We start from the raw sequence: 24,817 nt of genomic DNA on the forward strand, positions 1-24,817 counted from the left end.
TTGTGCCCCCCCAGCCTGCTCGCTGGTGGGGTGGGGTGAGAAACAGAAAAAGCCTTGGTTCTAGGTAAGCACTGCTCAGCAACAACAAAACCAACCCTGGATTATCAACATTGTTCCCAGCACAATTTCAAAACACAGTCTCATACTAGCTACTATGGAGAAAATTAACTCTATCCTAGTGGAAACCAGCACAATGTCAAGAAGTCAGTGATGTGTAAATCCATGCACTGGGTCTGGCTGAGCCCCATAGCAGCCTTCATAGTGTTGTGCATGTATTTGTAATAAGAAAGATGGTGATAACACACCAGTATTTTGTCTGCTGCTGAGCAGTGCTCGCACAGCAATAGGGTGCCTTTCCAACCTTCTCCCCTGCCCCAGTGGGCTGGGTGTGGGAAAGGCCTTGGTGTTGCAGAAGGGTTAAGTTTTAATCTTAAGAACGTAAAAGTAGTCATGCATCCAAGGTTCAAACAGTTAGTGGTAAGGTATTCTGTTCTTTTGAAACTAATCTTTGTATACTTGTAAGCAATAAATTCAGGTTCTAACAAAGGGGTAGCCCTGGAGGGTGAAGGAGAACTGACCCAAGGCCGGTGATTTCAGGGCAAGAAAGAGTAATAGACCAAGATGACCTGGTTTAAGACCATGTATGAGGACTACAAAGGAGAACTCTAGCCAGCTGAACAGAGGAGTGGGCGAATTTGCAGACCCTCAAGACCACTGAAGATCCCTGCTCTAGATAATTGGGCACATGTGGGTGTGGAGAGGCAAATATTACAATTAGGCTTGGGTAATCTCATGAATATGTACATCTTTTCCAGGAAATTTGTTAACTATATATACAAGTACTGCATAAAAAGTGCTACCTGAGGGAAGGAAACTATGCACGTTAGGTAGACCGATCCCCCATGCATCCAGCACTGCAGTAAAGAATGCTTGCTTCTTAGTGCTATATTGGTGTTAAGGAGTTTCATATTCCAAATTTTGGTGACATTGGGAGGGGACATAGCCAGGACAGCTGACTCAAAGGCATTATGTTTTGTTTACTGATGGATCATGTGGTAGGAAACCATTGGAAGGGGAAAGTTGCTGTCTGAAGTCCCACATGACAAGTCATTGACGCCACTGAAGAAGAAAGGAAGTCAAGTAACTTTGCAAAAGTGAAAGCCATCCAACTAGCCCTAGACACTGCTGAACGAGAAAAGTAGCCAGTATTTTCTCTCTGTAGTGACTCCTGAATGGTGACTAATGCCATATCAGGGTGGCTACAACAGTGGAAGAAGACCAGTTGGCAGCACAGGGGCAAACCCATCTGGGCTGCTGCATTGTGGCAGGATATTGCTGCCCAGATAAAAAAACATGGCTCTAAAGATATGTCATGCAGATGCTCATATGCCCAAAAGCCATACCACTGAAGAATATTGACACAATGAACAGGCAGACAAGGTTGCCAAAACTGAAGTAGCTCAGGTGGACCTGGACTAGGAGCATAAGGGTGAGCTATTTGTAGCTTGATGGGCCCATGAACCGTCAGGACATCTAGGAAGAGATGCAACATACAGATGGGCTCATGATCAGAGGGGTGGACTTGACTACGGACACCGTCACACAGGTCACTCATGAACGTGAAACATACACTGCGATCAATTGAGCCACACGAGTAAAATCTCCCTGGACTACAGGGTGGTGGCTGGGTTTTTGTTACGGTGAGGTCTGGCAAATTGACTATATTGTACCACTGCCACAAACACACCGAGGCAAGCACTATACACTCACCATGGTGGAAGCAACTACTGGGTGGCTAGAAACATACCCTGTAAACCATGCCACTGCCCAAAACACCATCTTAGGCCTTGAAAGGCAAATTTTGTGGCAACATGGTACTCCAGGAATAATTTAATCAGACAGTGGGACTCATTTTTTAAACAACCTTCTAAACTCCTGGGCAAAGAAACATGGCACTGAATGGGTGGATCACATGTCCTATTATCCACAAGCCTCTGGAAAGACTGAGAGATATAATTGACTGTTAGACTATATTGCGAGTACTGGACAATGGGGCATGGAAGGATTGGGATACAAATTTAGCTTGGCTGGTTAACACCAGAGGATCTGCTACCCATCCTGGTCCTGCCCAAACAAAACCTCTACATGCTGTGGGAGGAGGTAAGGTTCCTGTAGGGCACATAGGGAAGTGGCTGGGGAGTGTGTGGATTGCTTCTCCCACGGCAAAAGGCAAACCCATTTGAGGGATTGCCTTCACTCAAGGCCCTGGGTGTACTTGGTGGGTAATGCGGAAGGATGAGGAGACTGACTTTAATTGACAAAACAGAGTAACCAATTTTGTTGTGTCATGTGGATTCATACCTTCAGCATATTTATGTGATAGATTTTTGTAATGACTGCTTTAAAGAAAAGAAACATATTTTTTTTTTTCCCTGATTGAAAATAACTTTATAATTTGCTACATCACCTTGACTTGTTTTTCTTTGTAGTATGGAAAGTTAACATTCCAATTTGAAAACTGTTGAAAAGTCTTGAGAATATATGAATATGGATAAATAAAAAGACTTAGTGAAATATTCAGGTGGATGTACTTCAGAAGGAGCAAGCAAAGGCCTAATAGCAATAAGACTTACGTATCTAATTCCTCTTGCATAACACTTAAAATCAATTTACTTTTCTGCTTTCAATTTCAAGTAACATAATATTATGATAGTATTTCTATAGAACAATCTCTTCCTGAAATCTGCAGTAAATACAAATGTAATTTTAATATTAGAATTATATGAGATTTCAAATATGTTCAAAACAGATTTAAGTCCTCTTTCAACATGGCATTCATGCATGTGCTTAATTTTGAGCTTTCAAGTTAAAGGAGATTCCTTAGCTGAGACCTGTATGAATCCATAAATATGAACCTGGAATGCTTAATACATTTGCTAACAAAATTACCATCTCTGAAAATGTGTGAACAGTTCCGATTTCAAAAAATTTCAGCCAGTCCTAATATATAGGAACTTGAAGGCACCGTTTGATTTTCAGGCACTTTCTTAAATTTCAGGAAAGGTTAATTTCCATTTTCTACTTTGGCATGTTAAAATAATGTATAGGAGCGTTAAGAAAAAAAAAAAAATGGCTAGGAAAAAAGAATCTTGATGACTAACTGACTAACTGACCACATCTGGGTTTAACTGACATGTTGGTTTTGCACAAGCTTTCACCTTTCATAGATGAAGTCAAACTTTTCTGCAGAGTACCGGCCAGCTAAGCCTAACTACATCCCACTAAAATAAGGTTCTGCTATTTGTAGAGATGTTGTTCAACAGAATAATGACCTCATATTCCCAGTATAAGTAATGATGCTAGCTAACACGGTCTTTGGCTGACTCCATACCTACCAAGGCACTGAAGGATTCAGCAGTTCAGTGAAATGGAAAAGAATTCATGACTTGCTTGTAGACTGGAAGAGATAACAAGTGAATAGGGTGGTGTTAGAGAAGTAGGGGAAAGCAGAAAGCGAAAAGGAAATACTAGCTTCATCTCCTATTTAAAAAAAATATCTAAAACAGAACATACGTGAAAATCGTTGTTCCAAAACAAGAAATGTGAATTAGCAGAAGTACTGGAATTTTTCTGTCTTTTGGACCATCTTGCCCCAGAAATGTTAATTTGGTCTCTATATGTAGCATCACATATATATGTAATTTCTTTAAATGTTTTCCTGTAACTGTCCTCTATTTTATTAACACAAGAATCCAAATTTGTAACTGTACTGATATATCTCTTCCCATATCTAGAAGAAAATGTTCCTTAATTAGGTATATCCTTGTTTACCAGCTTTCTACACAAAGTGGTGTTTTAATGTTAACAACCTATGAAACTTTTGATTCTTAGACGGCATTTCAGGCAATTTTAATTCCATTACATGTAGAGGCAGAGTTCACATGTGAGTCATCTTTCTTTTACTGATGTATTTCCAAATTAGTGTCTTCAGGGTCAAGACAGATTGTAAAAACACAGGCACTGTGGATATTTCTAGCTCAAGTATCAGTTGCAGCAGCAGGGGTATCTTGACAATATTTCCTTTGCCTATCCATTTATGAGTTTGGGGTTTTTTCATAGTCTTTAAGTAAAGATTATTAACTATAAAAATTATCACATGGTGTATTATTGTTTCAGATCACCATCTAACTTGTTTTACCTTTGTTGACCACAGAGATCATAGAATCATAGAACCATAAAATCATAGAATGATTTGGGTTTGAAGGGACTTTAAAGATTATCTAGTTCCCATCCCCCTGCCATGGGCAGGGACACCTTCCACTACAACAGGTTGCTGAAAGCCCCATCCAACCTGTCCTTGAACACTTCCAGGGGTGGGGCATCCACAACTTCTCTGGCAACCTCACAGTGAAAAATCTCTTCCTAATAACCGATATAAATCTATTCTCTTTTAGCTTAAAACCATTATCCTTTGTACTATCATTACATGCCCTGGTAAAAAGTCCCTCTTCAACTTTCATGCAGGCCCCCTTTAGGTACTGGAAGGCTGCTATAAGGTCTCTCCGGGGGCTTCTGTTCTCCAGGCTGAACAATTCCAACACTCTCAGCCTGTCTTCATCAGAGAGATGTCTGATGATCTTTGTGGCCCACCTCTGGACTCACTCGAACAGGTCCATGAAGAGTACTCCACATGGGGTCTCACAAGAGTGGAGCAGAGGGGGAGAATCACCTCCCTACACCTGCTGGCCATGCTTCTTTTGATGAAGCCCAGGATATGGTTGGCTTTCTAGGCTGCAAGAGCACATTGCCTGGCCATGTTGAGTTTTTCATCCATCAACATACCAAGTCTGTTTCCTCAGGGCTGCTCTCAATCCATTCTCTGCCCAGCCTGTATTTGTGCTTTGGATTGCCCTGACCCATGTGCAGGACTTTGCACTTGGCTTTTTTGAACCGCTTGAGGTCCACAAGGGCCCAGCTCTCAAACCTGTCAAGGTCTCTCTGGCTGGCATCCCTTCCCTCCAGCGTGTCGACTGCACTGCACAGCTTGTTGTCAATGTCATCGAGATGCTATTGTGAATCCAAAATTCATAGGCTATTAATGTATTCAATTTATACTAGGCCAATGTTAATGTAAGTCCATATAGTGCAATTTTTGTCACACAGTAGTCATTCTTTAGTAGTCATAACAGCAGTAGAAAAAAATAACCAATATATAATTTTTTGTGATGATTGTTATTTACAGGATGGGACCCAGATTTCTAATTCCACTCCTTAAAAGCTTGAAATGAACTGGACTCTCTCTGTCCCTGAATTACAACTAGATTAACATGACTGTCTTTTTAAAAAAAAAAAGAAAGAAAAGAGCAACAGAAAAGAGCAAAAGAAAAGTAAATGAGGCAGGTTGCCTTTTAAGACTGAATCAGACACTGGAAGAAATTACATATTGTATCACAAAACCAAATGTCACGTGACAGGATCAAAACTTAATGGTTTCTAGAGAAAAGATTATTTCCTTTGGTATGTGCCTTTGTTATGTTTTCTTACAATGGATGCACTAAAAGTAAAGCCTCCTGTATCTTCACAACAAAACGACTGTGTCAAGACTTGAGAAAAAGCTGTTTGTAATAAGTCTTTAGAGTTAGATATCATATAAAAAGAGGTCACTGTAAACTGACCTTACAAACCATCCACCTGTCTATCCCCTCACATATTGGCTTTTACTAAACAACAACAAAAGTCCCTAAAGGTTTCCACTTATTCCCCTTCTCTTAGCTCAGAAGAAAAGACAAGAGAATTATTTGCTCCCATTTAGATAAAGGTGACAGTGCAGACATTTTCTTGTTGTTTTTCAGACAAAGGATGACAGACAGCAAAGGAATTGTTTTGCTTGTGGTGTGACAAAAAAATAAGAATACTGTAGATGAGAAGTTCTAGCTCCCTTTCTAAATAAATCAACGCCATGAAGTGTATTAGCACGTGATCTAAAAAATCGGAAATAAATGCTTGCCTTTGCTGTTGACATTTGTGGGTATGGCAGTGTATTAGCTCTTTTTAAATAGCTGATGGTATTCAGAAAGAAGATTAAGTGAGAGTCAATTCCTCCAGCTAAAAATCCTTCCGTTTGCAGGAATATATAAAAAACCCTCTTCAGAAAAAAACTTTTTGTGAAAATTTCTAAAATTATTGTAGGTCTGTAGTCCTCAATAACACAGAGTCCTGGCTTCTGATTAAGTGTCATAACCCCTGCTATGAGCTCTGTGCAATCAAGCCAACAATACTGTTAATAATGAGCAGCACAACATAAATAATACTGTAACTATGCATGTTGGAACATAAGGAAAATTCTGTGTTGTGGAAAAGACTGTCCAATCTTATTAGCCAGTTCTCTTACAGACTGCACATGCTAATTATTCTGCTTTTATTATGCTACTGTGATAAGACCATCTCAAAAACATAATTTTCCCATTCCAGAGCACTTAGAAACCCCCTTAAATAAAAATTTGGGACAATGAGTGGGGAGAGGGGTGTGTCTAGAAATAATTTGATTTGCCTCAAGAATACTTGGAGAATACAGTGGAGTTAGAAAATAGGTTTATATCAAGGACCTGTAATATCCCCAGGAGTTTTCAGTCAAAAATGTGTAATAAAATTTGTATTAATAAATAAATAAAAATGAAAACATTGAGAGAAATCTACTGCGAATTAATACAAATTCATTTTAAACTAAAAATTTAAGTTCTTTCTGAGGCCAGATGCACAGAAACAGAATGGTTTCGGTTGGAAAGGACCTTAAATATGTAGTTCCATGTACATGCAAAGGCAAAAAATCATTTTTTGTCAAAACACAGATTACATATCACTGAATCATGTTTTATTTGCACCGTTGCAGCATACAGCTATGATGTGGGAATTTACCAAGAAATTACTTAAATGAGGAATTTTGGATTTTCTCTAACAAGATATCAGTATGTTTTTAATTCGTTATATTGCTTATCAGGGTGGTGGGGATGTCGGGGGGGAAGAACAAAACAAAAAGTATTTCAAGCCTCTCTGATTCCTCCAGAATACTCTGCCTATTAGTAGCAACATCATGCCTTCACAGTGCTCAATCAGGACAACTCTGAAGAGTGTCAAAATTCAGTGTATGTTGAGGAGCTTTGTAACTGCTGCCCTAAGACCTTTAAATGTGTAGCCATTGCATCACTGACCAGAAGTCATAATCTTTCATTTACATATTAAGATTCTGTTTTTCTTAAAAAGAAAATACCACTGAGTTTCTGATAATTTTGTATACATTTTGAGAATACTTCTCCAGTTGTAACATAAGGTCAGGTAGTTAGCTTCTTCCTTTATGTCTTCCTACTTTTCATCATGCAAATGATGAATACAAGTTGTCTCTGACACATGTTGCATTATCTAGTTTGTTTTGGATCAGAAGCATTTTCACAGCTATAGCTAAATCTCTGGGTTCAAAGAAACAATATCTTTTTTGTCTGCAAGTGAAGGTTTTGGTTAAATGCCACATGTTGAAAACACTGTACAATTATTGCTCAACATATTGAACCTAGGATCCAAGGAATTTATTCCCTTTTCAAATCCATAATTAAAGTTCATAACCTTAGAGCAACTGCAAGCTAGAAATAAGAGTTGTTGTGCAGAAATTTTGCATTGCAGTTACTTTAAGTGAAAAATATTTTCTGACTTTACTGACTCAGTTAAATAAACAGATCTTTCCAGAGGAATAGTATTGTTTATTAAGAAATAAATTAACTATAGATTAAAAAAAAAAAAAAGAAAAAGAAAAAAAGCTATTTCAATTACATGAAGGCTATCACAAATTTACACAGGGCCAGCTGCTAATAGATAACTAAGTCTAAAATATGTTTCTTCAATCATAGCTATAATGCAGACAGTCATACCACAGCAAAGCCAAATCACTGTGATCATCAGGGAGCTTTTAATTTTATTTATCGACCAAATACTTCTCATACATTGAACTTAGAAGTCACACTAAATGTTTTTGCCAGGTAATTTATTTCTGCAGTCTTCTCCAGCTCTTTGTTTTGTCAAGATCAGAATCCTGAGCACAGAAATAATACACAATGCTGTTACCCAGTTTTGAAAAATAAAAAGAAAGGTTTGACTATGTTGCTGCTTGCTGTCATAATTATGTATTTATTATAAACTACTTTTGAGGAGGCATTACAAATTTATTCAGCGGATTTTGTTCAAAATAGTTGTGCTAGCTGAATAGTGTGGAAAAGTAGATCTGACTTGAGATACTGCTTTCCTTCCTCCATTGAAGATTAATGCTTCCAAAAAGATGAAAGCAGGAGGATAAAAGAATGATGTTTTCAAAGATAATTCTACTAGTGGCAATCATGATCATTGGGTGAAAATAAATAAGTCGTTTTCATTATCATGTGTCCTGAAAGGAAACAAAATTCACTGTGAAGGAAAAGCATAAAAAAGGGGAAATTAAAGGCTTTGAAAAATTAACATTGATCCCAGAGTGCACCTGGACTTTTATTTCCACTGTTCTGTCTCCAAACATCAGTTCATATTCTAAGATGTTTTGATAGTAGACAATACTGAATTTAATGCAAAATAGACCAGGCTTAACCCAATCAAGGGCTTTTCTTATGAAAACAAAAGCTTTTTATGACTAAATGTCCTTGTCACTTCTAGCTCTACTGCCTTGTTTTATGTAAACTCACACGATGGCTGTCATTTGGGCTCTGGGAACAACTTATTTTCCCAGACAATAGAAAGAAAAAGATAAAATTAAAAGATGAAATCAAAACTTCCCATTCTCCCCTTGCCAGTGTTCAAAACCAAAGTAAGACCTATTACTTTTGGCCCCACACAGCAATTGTAAATAATATTTATAAGAAAGAAAAATAATTAAATGGCAAAAGATGTAGTACTGCATTGTCTGGTATGTTCTGTTTTCCTTTGTGGTGTTAAAACCAGGGATATACCACACTGTTGGTACCTGCAATATATTAAATCTGTTACTGCAAAACTGATTAGATCCTCTTTCAACTCATTCTTAGCTCTTAAGTATCAGAACTTGCCTTTCTATTCTGTTTACTGTTCATCTGTCAATTCATCTATTGTTTCTCCAGACTATTCAATTTTTATTGATTCTATTATCCTATTAAAACCCTTTACTGATTTAGTGCGTCTTACATCTCTATCCCAAATTTGGACTTCCACTTTGTTGCCTAAATTCCCAAATTACTGAACTCTGATTTAGTTAAACAAGAATGTGCACAAAATTTAAGGCAAGCTGACCCACCCTTTCAAGACATTAATGACTCACCCTCTCAAGCACCCACCTTCTCAAGTCGTCAAAACTGATAAATTAAAGGACTTCTAATCAAGGGAGTTAATCTTGGGAAACAAAGAACAGATAATGATAAGACACCGTTATGTAAATTATGCAGAAAGAAGCCTCCAGGTGAGAAAGTTCTGTCCGCAAGAGGAGACAAGCTAATAAGGTGTTGCAGTCCTCAGAAAATTTGTTGAAAGCAGGACAAAGGTAATTGTGGCAGTGGGAGATTGCGACCTCCGACTCAAATAGCCCCTCTGAAAGAGGGCAAAACCCTGCCTGGGGAGCATGTGTATGTAGTTGGTAAAAAACTTTGGCAGTGCTATCTAAGGGTGCTTGCTAATTTGCATGAGAAGCGAGAAATTTGTAACCAGTCCTGCGCGTGAATGAAAATGAACATGTAATGTACTATGAATATGGAGGTACTCTATATAATGTGTACCCCTGACCAACTTGGTGTACACATTACAAGGAAAAATCCCCCATGCACTCAGCACTGCAATAAATTAATGTCGGCTTTCTAAACTATCATTTGATTTGGAGAGTTTTCCTGCTTATGATTTTCAGTAACAACTTGATGCTGACCCTACACATAATTGAGAAAATCTTGGAGAATGGAAAAGAAATGGTTTTGTGAGCCTTTAAAATAAGATTAAACATAATTGTGGATTCAATTACGAAAATTTGAAAATTAACAGATGTCTGGAGAATTAGCAGATGAGCAAGAACACATATTAATAACTACTATCTGAAAAATCCAGTAGCTTGTGAGACATGAGGAGTTACTGACTCATTCTGTTTGATCTGTTCTTTATTGCAATTTGAAAAAAGCTCAAAAGCAGACACCACAATGTATAAGCAGAAGTACTTTTAATATACCAATTTGAACTTCAACATGTCTTTTTTTCCTTCACTGAAGCTTTAATATTTAAAAATTATTTTGTTGGCTTTCACATGAATTTACACAAGAGGCTTTAGCTTTACTGATTTCTTGGGAGATTTTTACCTTCTGCTTCTTCCTTCCTTTATGAATAAACAGCAGACAGGGATTCTGCATTCAGTTGAAGTCAACCTTTGTTAATATGCAATCATTCATTGTCAATCTATATGAGACCAACTGAACATCAGACCAACAACCTTCTAACTAGATGGCATTTTCAACTTTTCTAATTTAGGCTTTTGCTTAAAATAATTTAATATTTTACTTTTTAAACCAGGATGTGATTAAGAATCTTTTTGTTCTTGGCCTGAAATTCCTTCCTACTTTTAGTATGACTTCTTTACTTCTTACTAGTCTTTTGGGGTATTGAAGCACTTCTATTTTCCTTGAGAAATGGCTTACAGGGACAGTTTGAGAGATGTTGCCTTCCTTTCCTTTGCACCTTACCCACAGTAAAAAGGGAACTCTGTTTTGAAGATGTGAATTTATCTCCGTAAGTTCCTACAAGCTGTTTATCATAGAACCTTAGCAGCTGTAATCTTTTATAGCCCTGTTGACTCCACCAATTTTAGCCAGGATGAAAAGATAAAATTCTTTGAGTTCTGCTGCTTCATCTTTTGGAAGCTTTATTTTCTGCCCTCAACAGTAATCTATACCACAGAAAAATGTAACATCAGCTTCCTTGAAGAAGGTAGAGGAAGGAAAATCCAACATTGAAATTGTACCTCAGTGTCACAGTTGGTTTCAGTTTCTAGTCAGAACCAACATCTTCATTGTGTTAGGCATTTTACAAACACATGAAAAAATACAACTCCTCCTCTAAAAAAGCTTTTCTGGGGGGACAGGTTTCCTCTTAAAATTTGTCCTGCAGGTTTTAGGAAAGTATTAGAGTTTTTAAGGAGTATAATGAAGAAATATTGTCCTGAAGCTTCAGTCTCCAACTAAACTAAAGGCCTTGATGCACCTCAATCTGGAATAGTTGCACAGTATAAGTTATAATACATCTGAAAACTGCCAATTGAAGTAAAATCTGCTTCCACACAGTGTGATGTCTTTGATAAAAATTTGTGACCCTAAAAGATGACAAATGTGTCAAGAAAATTCCACAGCATACCCTGAATATAACATTTTCTAACAACTTGGAAATTAAAATTTTCCTATAACATGCACACATACACACACATATCCTGTCTTGTGAAAACATGGACTATTGCCAACCTTCAAAATTTATTGTGGTGTACCACACTCCTGTTATTGAGTATATATAATTTAAACCACAGTAATATGTTTCTGTAAACTACTTACATTGGCAGACTAAGGGTCCTTGGCCACCAAACAGAAGCCACTACTGTTCACAATGATAATCTTATTCAAATTTAATAATACCCTGTACTGGGTTTGGCAGGTATAGAGTTAATTTTCTTCATAGGGGCTTGTAGCTTGAAGCTACATAGTAGTTTCATAGTAGCATGAGTTGCTGGAAGGAGACATCTTTAAGCTCTCTTTGCCTTGCTGTCACCCCTTCTTTTAATTTGTAAAAGAGTTCTTGAAAAAGTCATGATCTTTCCACATGCAAGGGAAACAGAACCTGAAATTTGTCCTCCTGGGGTTTTTTGGGGTTTTTTTTGCCTTTCATGTTCACTCTCCTGCATATCTTCCTTCTTTTTTTTTTTTTTTTTTTACTCCCCCTCACCTAGAATAGTGTTATCTAGCAGCTGGCAGGCAGAATCTCAAACTGTCCACTCCTTCTACTTTCCTCCAATAAAATGATATGGTGGGGTAGTCTGGGAGAAGGTCATCCTGCAGGTTGCCATGCAGTGTATGAGTTTCCAAGGTAATTTTGACCAACAAGACAAATTGGTCCACACAGAGCTATGAACTGCAACAAATTGCTTTCAAGATCAGAGTTTGCTTAAGGTCTCAGAACATTACACAGTGCAAATCGCAAGTATGCTTAGTCTTGCTTTTGTGTACAAACTAGCTACGCTTTCTGTAGGAAAAAGAAAGGCTGGTGTACAAAGATACACTGACTTTTTTTCCATTAAAAATAAAAAAGTTGTGTTGAAAACTACATTTTTGTAACTAAATGATTTGGGGGGAGTTAATTATTCCCACAGAAAGCATTATTTTTTCACTTGAAGCTAAACATAAATATTCACAAATTTTCTTCTGAAATTTGGAATAGCCCAATTTAGTTCCATGGAATTTCCAGTTCCTATTGCCCTTGCTGTGCTCTGTGCTCATATTTACCAGCCTCCTCCAGAGCAGAGGCTTGGAAGCATTTTAAAAGATGAGATATAAACATGGAGTCCAGCTTGAATTACACCACCTTCATTCTCAAAGATCATCAATCTCTCTTTTGTCTTCAGAATGCCATTATTTGTGGAAAGTCCCCCCATAAAACAGAAACACCTTCCAGTCCCCAATTAACTGTAAAGACCATCCGAACCATCCCCAAGATGAATGAAGAACTGGTGCCTTGTTCCTCTTTAGCACAGAGACCTAGGAAAGAAGTCTCTATGACACCAGGGACAGAGATGACCTCCACTGGGGAAGTTAGATTATCTAAAAATAAGAGTCTTCAGGATGATATAATATTAACCCAAGTGTTATGAAAACACCTATTTGGAAGCTTACACTGTTACGCTAATGCGAACTTACTTATTACAATAATCTATCACAAGATTTTGATAATATATTTTGAATAGCACTACTACAGCATATGACATAGCAGATCAGACCATCCAGTTGTGAATTCCTGTGACACAGTTAACAGCTGTTCTGATATAAGCCAGATAATAAAATCTAAACCTAATCTAAGCAATCTGGAACAGTCTAAACATAACAACAACATGGCAAAACAGATGTTTTTAAACAAATACATTACCCTTCTGTTGCTTGAAATGTGCAAGATTTGATTTAGAATACCTTTAAAAATCCAAAATGTTGGGGGCCTTGCTGCAATGATAAGGATTTACAGGAAAGAAAACTTTTAAGGGGGCTTGAAATGGCTTGAGAATTTTATAAAAATATGATATTTCAGCAAGTAAGGTGCCCTTTTAATTGAAACATTCATATTTTTATGTATTATTACTATATTTTTCTGCATGTATAGAGCTTCAAAATAATACAAGTCCTTTTCCCATGGTGGATGAGTACTTTTCAATAAAAAACTAAAGGAAAATAAGATTTGATGCTTTTTAAGATAATTTGTCACATTACAAATATTTTCCATTTCCTCAGAAGTCAAGTAAGCGATTTAGACTACAGCCTCCGGAAGAAAAAAAAATCTCTGTTTTACAAATGACATTTATAGGGCATGTGGTGCAGCTGACATTTCTTTTTCTAACATTACTTGCTAATATTTTCTGACGGATGAATTGCTTTTCCACATCTTAATGATTGCAACTGCACAGAGAGATAGATAGTTTGGTTCTGGTTTGCTTTTCAAGGACTATGTGTACCATGAATATTTTATGTACAATACAGCACAGTCTGAAAAGAAGCTAAAACCACTGGAGTCTTTTGACTGATAAAGTGATATGGTACCACAATAAAAAGTCAGCCTTTACAGTTAAAGGATACTCTGAGGTAAATACCATCATTAATTTGGTGTAGGTTAAATTGTTGTGCAATATTTTCACACAAAACTAAAAAAAAAATATAAAATCTCATTTCACTATTGTTGTTGCAATTTCAAGCTATAAACTCCACTATCATGCACATTTAGAAAGTGCTCTGTGGAGTCTTCAAATATTTAAAAACTCTATCCAAACTACAAATAAAATTAAGGGTCTATTCACAAAAGTAAAGTTTAGACATATCAAATCTCAGATGCTTTAAAATTTACCTTTAGCATCTACAGAATCTCTGAGGAATGTTGAGCAACTGAAGTGCTTTCTCTTACTTCCTCCACCTTCTAAGCAGTTCTTCAGTTTATCCACATTAGTGGATATGATCAAGCTGAAAATTCTTCTGGCTTCTTTTAAAAGTTTAATACATCTACTACTCATTCTTTTTCTCATGGAAGCATTGGGTTTTATGAACCTTTATGAGTCCTTTTTATGAACAAAATATGTGCGAAGGTCTCTGAACACCTGTGGGTCTACTACAAGCATATACTGGGCCAAAAAAGAAGAAAAACAGGAATATAAACTTGGAACTTTCTTGCTTTTTGTTATTACTGTGCAAATAATCTAGTTGTTTTGATTACATCACCTTCTCTGTTACGGATTTCACACCTTCCTTCACTTTTTTGTTAATTTGAAATTATGACATGTTGTATTCAGCAGGATGAAGTTCCATTAAGAACAGAAATAAGTGAATACTTGCAAAATATTTTTCACATATTAGTGGAAGCTTAGTATTGGCTTAAGTGCATACATTCAAATTGTTGACATCTGTTTATTGGCTTTGAATTACTGAAGAGTCCTGGCTGCTTTATAGATTATGTGTGTTTACACCTCATGTTCTGAAAAGCTTGCAATTAACAAAAGCTTATATTTCAGTCCTCCAGAACTGAATCAAATTTTACTCTTCCCTGGCTCAGTACTTAGAAAAAAAACTAAAAATTGCAAGTGTTTTTGCCAAGTCATTAACACACACCATCAAAAGTGTGGGACATAGGTACTAGTGAGATGATTCATGGCAACACAATCCTTATTACATCAGTATGGCCCCATAATTGATTTAGTTAATGGCACCATCTGCTCATTTCCAGAGTTTTCTTTCCAATTAGAGTGTCAGACCATATATTCAATTTTTGTGAGTTTAACTATATTTTATGCCTTTTTCCCCACCCTTGCACAAACCTAAATTTGATCTGTACTGCCTTTTTTCTGGTTTACATCCATTATTGAAATAGTATTCTTTTACTTTTGAGGAAATGAACAGTTTTGAGAGAGTTGGCTTGGCTCTCAGAACTCTTTGTCTTTCCAAGTCATAAATTATTCTCTTGTGGCGGCAAAATTTTGCTACTTAATGCAGAAAACATCTAGTAATGTTTTGAATTATAAACTTATGAAGCATCAGGTTACAAGAAAAATGCATCTAACTTGATAGTATTCATTTTCCACATCCCCCCAAAAAATAGAAATGGAAAAAAAGAAAAAAAACATTAGAAAACTGCAGCCTATTTCACATAGTTGGCATATAATGTTCTCCTTAGTATGACAACTTCAGCCAGAGGTGACAATAGTATCTGAACAATAAGTCATGAAATGGAATATGTTAGTGAATGATTTCTCACATCTTGGGATGAAAGGAAGACTTTCATTGAAAACTACTGCAAAAAAATTACAGTTCCTCTCCAATATGTTCTCCTCTAGCCTCTCATTCAATGACAAACTGTTAGAATCAAAAATGAACAGTCACATATTAACTTGCCAAATACACCTTGATGAGACCTATCTCTGTGTTATTTTCTCATGAGCATCATGAGCCATCCCCAGGGAAGCAGGGCTCCGATCACATGTAACGGTTACTTGAGAAGACAAACGCCATCATTCCAAACATCTCTCCCCCTTCCTTCTTCTTCCCCCAGCCTTTAGAGCTGACCATGCCATCATATGGTGCAGAATATCCCTTTGGTCAGTTGGGGCCAGCTGTCCCAGCTGTGTTCCCTTCCAGCTTCTTGTGCTCCCCCAGCCTGCTCACTGGTGGGGTGGGGTAAGGAACAGAAAAGGCCTTGGTTCTAGGTAAGCACTGCTCAGCAACAACAAAACCAACCCTGGATTATCAACATTGTTCCCAGCACAATTTCAAAACACAGTCTCACACTAGCTACTGTGAAGAAAACAAACTCTATCCCAGCCAAAATGAGCACACAAAGGCAATCACTCGCTACCTCCCGTGGGTAGACTAATGCCCAGACAGTTCCTGAACAAAAGATGACCAACCCTCCTAAAACCATCTCTTTTCCCTTGTATTGCTGAGCATGAGGTTATATGGTATGGAATATCTCTTTAGTTAGCTCAGGTCATCTGCCTGGCTGTATCCCCTCCCAGCCCATTGCACACCCTGTAGTCCATTCATTGCAGGGAGAGGCAGACTGAGAAACAAGGCGCCCTTGATGCTGTTCAAACACTGTTCAACAAAAGCTAGGACATTAGCATGTTATCAGTATTGTTTTGGACAAAAATCTAAAACACAGCACTATATGAGCTCCTACAAAGAAAATTAACTCTATCCTAGCCAGGCCCAGTACACCAGTCTAGCAATTAGCTCTTGGTATGCTGTTTTTATCTAATTCCCTGCACATAGCAGTATCTGTCCATTTTCTCCAGTCTCAGTAGTAAGAAAAATCCACTTCTGAGGAATAATTTCATATTAGTTGAATTCAAAGTCTTGAATAATATCATGGAACATGTTTTTTCATTAGGGCTTTCTACTTTACAATATTCTGGAAGTATCTGTCTGTATATTTGATGCTTCTGCATTTAAAAGTTTATTAGGAAGTACAGCCAGCATACATTTAATATGAACGTAAAGAAGGGCTGAGAAGTGGATGACACCTGCTGTGTACGTTGAACTTGTGGCAGGACATAGGTTTTGGTCAGACATTTGTGATATCTGTGCCCAGAGCTTGAGTTTTTAATGAAGGCTATATGGGCCTCACCAGAGGTGATTAGTCAGGATACCTGACACAATCTGATAAACCAGATGGTAAGAGCAAACATGGACTCAGTGAGCAATTGAGATATTAATATGGGGCAAGAGTTCTGAAAGCAGATTATGTAAGGTGTACATTAATTAGGGTGGAAGTAATTAGCAGCACACAATGATTAAGAGACTCAAAATTGAAGGGCATATAGAGGGCAAATGCCCTGATATTATTTGACAGACTAATGAGCTGAAAAACAAAGGGCATGAAACAAAGCTAAGAAAAGACTGGTCAGCAAAGGAGTTCAGGATAAATTTCTTGACACAGAAGGTAATTAATGTGTAGCACTATTGGCTATTAGGTGAGGAAAAACTAACCCTCAAATACTAAACATATCTGAGAACAGACAGGTAGATGAGCTGCATGGACTAATTCTGTATATTATCTCTGATGCAAGAATGGCAAAGATAAAGCATTACTTAAATGAGCGGGATAATAAAGTTATTTCAATGAAACTTACAGTGATAAAAATCAAAGGCAAATGCAATTAGTTTAGTAGTATAGGTCTCCACAAAAAGTTACACAACTGTTTTTACTTCAAAATATTTAAAAAAAATAATTCTTCCTGGTTTTATTGTTAACAAGAACATGATAATTGCGGATGTGTCTCCCATGGAAGTTGTGCATCTGTAATGAGGGACCAAAAAAGGGTTTGCTAATTCACAGTTCTTTAAGGGAAGCCAAACCCAAGAACTTTAAAACTCAGAAGATTTCTCCCCCCAGTTTGGGTGTTCAAGAGGAGAGATCCATAATACGATTTACCAACAGCAGCAGCTGAGTGCTCAGTCAGAAAAACAGGCTATGTGCTAGCCCACATGGCTGTTCAGCACTGAGACTGACCGGCATTGGTCCAACCCTTCCACATGGAAGTCCCAAACAACATCTTCTGTCTTTTCCCACTTCTACTTATCCCTGTACTGAATGGCCAAACTAACACTACCCTGTAACACACTGCATCCAGTTCTATTTTGATCTTCACCATCAACCAACCCTAAACCAATACCCTACTCCATTCTGGCTTTTTTCCTGCAGTATATGCTGCAAGCAGCTCAAGACTGAGCTCTCTCTCCATTGGTAAGAGAGTTAGGAGCTTGCAGATCAGCAACAACAAACACTTTGTGAGCACGTTTCCTGACACCCCATGACAAACGCTGACATGCCGCTCTGCACTGTCCCCTAAAAGGCAAGCAGCTGTGTACAGCCAGTACAGCAGAGCAGCTGGAACCAGAACATCACCTTGCTGCTGGGAAATTTCAGGCTTAGGAAGTCAAATCTGTTCTTATATGACTACAAATTACCAGGCACGGAAATACCTGTCACCGATTTTCCACTGGATAAAAGCCTGCTGTATCTAAGCACTGCATCCCCAGTGTGTGGTGACACAGATGATGCCTGCCTGTGTGGATTCTCACCACTCCACTCTGTGCTTCCTGTGGCTCCAAAGCAAAGGCAGGACAAGTAAGATGGCACTGGAAGTAGCTTATTCCCATTTGTGTGTAGATACATACACTAAATAAAACTTTCTGGGAGCTTAGTTCAGAAGTGTATCAGAACATCAGCTATGACATTCAATTTTCCCTAGTAGAGACTGAAGTACCTTCAAAATATGCAGGGTGAATAGAACTGTCAAGTTATGTATGTAGATTTTTCTGTAGACTGAACAATGTATTGACTGAGACCAAAAGCATTACCTTTCATGCTCTTGCAGATGAATTTATGTGCTAAATATATATATATATTTGTTAACATCATGTTTTATGAACAATATCTAAATAACATATTGCTATGCAAATTTGAATTTCACATCATTCCACTTTTCTTTAGTTTCCCTCTCCACTCAAAAGAAAACAAGCAAAACCAAACTGTATATTTACTATTTCAAAATGCTGCTACAAGGTAAACAATTGAATTGCTACAATAAAATTAATACAATTTATACAACTTTACCCTAAAATCCAGGTTTTATAGAAAATTTTCAGTTTAACCAGAACATGTTTAACCAGAATTGAACTGATTTAACAGTAACTGTAATATTTTTTTTTGAGTCAAATGGACATGTACACATTTCAAAATAAGATTTTTTAACAAGTTTAATGTAAGTTTTCTAACATGGGAAAAAAAGAGTAATTTCCACATTGCATATCTATAAGTTATTTTTATGCAATAAGGGAATGTAGATCATTTTATAAAAATGTTTTGAAGAGAGTCATATACTAAGAAACCAAAATGAGCCATTATCCTATTCAAATGATTGGCCTTTATTACATTTAAGATCATCAGTCAGGATGATCTATGAGTTTGAAACCTGGATCCTCTCCGAACTGATGGAGGTCAGCCCAACAGTAATAGAACTTAAGCTGCAGTATAAACACATGAGAAAAAATTTAGAAGTCAATTTATCAAAGGGAATTTCTACTAAAATCTTACTAGTTATCCTGCTCCCAAACAGCCTGAAGCAAAGGTGCACAACTGTCCTCCAAAATGGTCATTGGGAGTGGAGCTTATACCTAAGAATCTGCTTAAGCCAGGAATAGGTTTTCATCCAGACAGCTCCTATTACAGCAGTAAATAGTCGAGGTTTATTCCAGTATGTGAAAGAAGAGATTAGTGATACTGACCTACTTAGTACAGCTCTACAAAACAAAATTGATATCAGGGAGGGAGCTAGTGCATTGGGAAATTACTTATTTGGCAAGTGCTTTGTCTGGACAGAGCTGAAAAATAATTTTTAACAATCCTGAAGACTAAAGCAGCCAGGACATTGCATTCATACATCTTTGTTTCTTTCATGCAAAGTACTTAAAAAGTCAAATTTCCACATATTTCTGAATACTGTTTTGGTGGGAAGTTCCAAATATAATAGAAGTTTATCACCAGAAAGTGACTACTACAGATAAAATTAAAACAAGACACAGCATCCTTTGTAATTCCTATGACAGTTCATCCATTGGTAATATGACACAAGAGATTCTGGTCTGACTACCCTTTTTTAGGCTAGGAAGCACACAGAAGTCTGAATTCCTATTGTACCACAAATTCAGAGGGATTGGTGAGGGTAGGGAGGGGAGGAAATGAGAAATTAAAAGTTTTATTTCAATGTGATTACAACAGTTCTAACACAAAATAAGAATAATTCCTTTCAGGTCTGACCATAGTTCCTCCTTCTACAGTGTTCATTTGTCAACACTGCAAGCAGACGACGTGAATATCAGGAAAGATTGCCAGCCTGCTTCTTTCCTCACAGGCCATTGCTATGAGATGTGCTGTCCCCTACCAGCATTGTCAAACCTTTCCTGGTCACTAATCTGGACTCTGGCTGACTTTACTTTCTTTACTAACCAAATTTAAACGAGAGACACTTACCACGTCCTTGGATTTGGCTATTTCTTATAACACCGACCTGGGCATAGGAACAGCCTCAGGCTGCACAGCCAGGATGATGAGGGATTTTTTTTTTTCCCCTGCCCCACACTAACATATTAGTGTATCATTGACTTTACTTTCTCCGAAGCTACTTCACCCGTCTGAGGTTAGAGGAGATCCTTAAAGGAATCTTCTTTTCTTTCCTCTAAAAGTCAAGACTGCTCCTTTCCCAACACCCTTCTGCCCTTGAGGTTATTGCATTTGTATCTGGACAGGTAACTTCCAGTTTTTCCTGCAACACCTTAAGATTGTTATTCCTTTAAAATTTGTGATAGTTTCACTCTGTGTCCATATTGCTCAGAAAGCACAAATCTCTTCTATAGTTGAGAGTCTATGTACTGGAAAAAATGTTGTACAAAAACATGACACAATTTCATTTATCTGCAGGTGGGGCACCACAGCATGAAGAAGCTGTCACATCATTTATTCACAAAACTGATTTATCTACTTGCTTCCAATTACATTACTACTAATAACAATAATCAAGGTCTTATTACACAAGCGTAATTACTTTATTCTTAAGAATTCATGTTCAAGCAGTTTAATTTTTTTTTCTTTTTAATCAAATGACTTGCCTGCAGGCATATAAATAATTATGTACCTACACCTAAGTGAGTTCAGACTCTCATGTTCATACTTGGCTTGCAACAAGACTGGCTCATTCTAACACAAACAGAATTTCTGGTTAAGTATATTTCAGTAAAAAGACAAATTTCAAATTAATTAAAAAAATTAAAATGTCTGTAAATGCACATGTACAGGAACTGCCCTACAATATGAACATTAAGCAAAAGGGGAAACATCACATCACCAAGTAGACATTGAGTCAGCTTATAAAATATGATTCTACAAATGATTTATTGCATTACCTTTTTTCTTTAATCCATCAGCATAATAGAAAATCCTAGGGAAAAAAATTTCTAACATGATTACTTCAAGTACTGAGCCCAGAGGTGGTTTAAAGTTGCTAATCATCTCTGAATTCAGCATTAGATTCACTTAAGTTTATTGGTTACATTGACCTTCCCTTGAGTTCTCCGTGTTCAGAAGCACATGATTAAGAAAATGCTGCATAAATGATTGAATCAGAAATGAGATAATATGGCTTTATAGGTATCAGTAGCCAAGCAACCACAAGCAATATTTATATACATATATATCAATACACATGCACACACATATTAGTTCTCAAGAGAAAAATGTAAATAGTGGAAAGTACTGCAAAGACTTAGGAAGTAAACAAAAAAACTACTAGATTCATTTGTGTACATGCAATATTCAAACAAATATAACTGTCTTCAACTTGATTTCCTAATGAAACAAGTATCAGCAATTTGACTGTCAATACCTCAGTCTCTCATACTATAAATAAGTTTTAAACCTCTAGAAAATTCCAACTAAATTTATCAAAAGGGTGGAGATCACAGACCTTGAAAGAGTTTACAACTGGTAGACTGGTATTTAATAAAACCAGTAAAGGAAGCAAAGAGGTCTGATCCTGGCTGCCTCAGTTGCCTCACAACTTGCAAGTCTAATCAGCTGTATGTAATTCTGACCAGGAAATGCAGCATACAGCACCCAGCAGGCCAACTGAAGGCAGAGGTATTGTTATGCGGAGGACAGAAGGTAAGGCTATGGGATGAAGGTTTGTCTCATTAATAATGTAGTGTTGGAAGGAATGAAAGAAATTTTGGTATAATTAAGTAACTGGGGAAAGCATGGATTTTGAGGGCAAGAAGTCACACCTGTGTTTAGGGCATGCAAGATAAAATTTAATGCATTTTAGCAGGATTAAGAGAGACCTAGATGACCTACAGAGATATTCAATGAAGTTAGGGAGGACTCCAGTGTACAGACTGTGTTATTCTGTTATAAATATTACTTCAGTAGTTCAAATACTTCCAAACCATTTTTTTTCCTAAATTATAGTTTTTAGATCACATTGGAAGATGCATACCTCACCCCGTCTAGTACAAAGTTGCTTAGTGCTCAACTTTTTAAGGTTTTTCTAACTCTATTTAACTAAAGCTTGTTTGGCTTTTTTTTCTAAAAGGATGCTGTTACTGGTATTTCCGTAGCAGTAAGCTCTGGCCCTAATTCCAATATCTTATTTGTTATATAATAATTAAAAGTCCTGAGCACAATTTTGATTATATAACAATAATCAAAATTGTTATATAATAATTAGAAGTCCTATTTCTGTAAGTGCTGCTGGGATTAGACCTTATTATACCCAGAATTACTGGTAAAGAAGTCCTAACTTTGCAGTGCCATTTCAGTCCCTGACAGTAGGAGGATTTGACCTCCCCTTTTGAACACCTTTGTGTCCTCAAAGCAGTTATTCCTACTGACAGGTGCTCTGCTTGAGGCAAGAAAGCGAAGTTAATCCTTATTGCAAAATTGTAAGAAGTATCCTTGCAAATACTTTTCAAATATTTCTGTTATTTTAATTTGTGCTAGCAGGCCAAAAGTAGGACCACATTTTAACTACAAAGCAAGCTGTTCTGCTAACTGATGAGAAAGGCATTCGTGACCCTTAAAGATGAAAAGGAGACAGTTTACAATTTCTGTACTAAAGATCTTGTAACTGATGATTGATTGTCTACATTCAGCAGTTCTCAGCCTTAGATAAACACAACACTACCTTGAATTAACTCCTGCTCTGACAGCTCTAATGTGGCTTTGCAATTGGGATTTGAAGTTGTTGGCATGTGTCCCCTCCAGCTATGCCTCTATTCGTGTGTCAAGCAGTTCCTCTGTCTTGGCCCACCTGTATCAGTACGCATCCTACCGACCAAAGTACTGCAGAAGACTTCATATTCTGGGAGTCATATTTTCAAAGTTAACATAAACACAAGAGTATACCAAGGATGGTACATGGATAGGTATATACAGGGAAAGGACCAGGCTCGTATGAAGACTAATGCAAATAAAAATCCAAACAAAGAAAAAGAAAACCAAAAAACAATCACACACACACACCCCCAACTAACTAAAGACTACAGCAAGGTTATTTATTACAAAAAATTGAGAAGTTCATGCCAGAGAATAGAAAGAAACATTTAAGTACCATTAAGCAAGATCTGTAACAACAGTGCATTCATTCCTGTTAGGAACAGAGATCCTGAGGTTCTCATTTCAACCTCAATCTGGATGTCAATAATGGGTGAAACTATTATACCTTTTGAGGAAACACCATTTAATAGTTTGCACAACCTTGTCCCTTCCAATTAATCTTCAAAAGTGAGGAATTAGGAATACAAAACTGTTATTCATCAAGTTTTTTACTGATTTCTTCTTTTAAGAGCAAATAAACTTAGTACAAGCATATTCCTAAGAACTTAGGTGAAAAAAATATTTAACCTCAAGTAATTGAAGTTTTAAGATGTTTTGAAGTTTCATAAATCATAGATAAAGGCTCCTTGGCAATGTCATTTTCTTAATAGGAAGCATAAATGAGTTCCTGAAATAAACATTAAAAAGTATTTTTCTTTTATTTTTGAGTTCATATCTTCCTTCAAGGGAAAGTAAAATACACTATGAGGTGGGTAATTTCCTCAGGCAGTATATTTGCTTAATATTTTGTAGCTATGCAACACAGCAACTTGTCAGAATTATTTTTGTAGACAATATAGGTCTTTTAATTTGAACTTTAAAATCCACTTGAGATGAGCAAACTGAGATACTAATAAATGAAGTGTTAAAAATATTATAAAATTAAGGTCCACCAGAAATAAGATATTAACATAAAGTATCATTAATTTTTAAAACTACATTTTTTTAGTTTAAACAAACTGATTTGCTCCCTCCCAAGTTGTTGGACACACTGCTTCACTGGAGCTTTTGATGTATTCACTGCCATTTCCTGAGTGGAAACTTGGCTAAGGTTAAGAAGAATTTGGGATTTACAAAATTCTGTCTGTGTTTGATCCTAATAGGAAAGTTGGACAGGAAAAAGATTTCCTCTTTGGAAAAATATTTCTGATATCAGCGTTTCCTCTATTTTGCATCAGGCTGAAAAATTAATGTTTTGAAATAAGAAATTCTTACCTTTCCCAAAAATAAGTAGCAGACCTATAGCTACCTGTATTCTCAGTACTCGACGATGCCAGACACATGGGTTGAGTCTTAGTGAGTGCTGTAGGAACCATCCCATTTTTTTTTCTTATCTGAACAGGAACTAATTAGTAAATTCTCTTTCTTAGTTGAAGAGGCACTTATAGGCCTGAAACATGGTTTACTTTCTTTTTTTATTAACTTCTTTAGAAATTAGTATTACTTCTACTCATCACTTTGTCTTTTTTCTTTGGAGAAATTCCACTTTGTCCAACTGAAGTATTCATTAGCTAAGACTCCAAAGCTTACATCCTGCCAAAACATTCAGTAATTCTTTGCTCTTTATTTCAACGTAGACAGAAGCTTTCTAATTATACAGGATGGTTAGTATTTAATATAATTT

This window comes from Falco cherrug, chromosome 3, assembly GCF_023634085.1.
Source record: "Falco cherrug isolate bFalChe1 chromosome 3, bFalChe1.pri, whole genome shotgun sequence".
Classification (NCBI taxonomy): Eukaryota; Metazoa; Chordata; class Aves; order Falconiformes; family Falconidae; genus Falco; species Falco cherrug.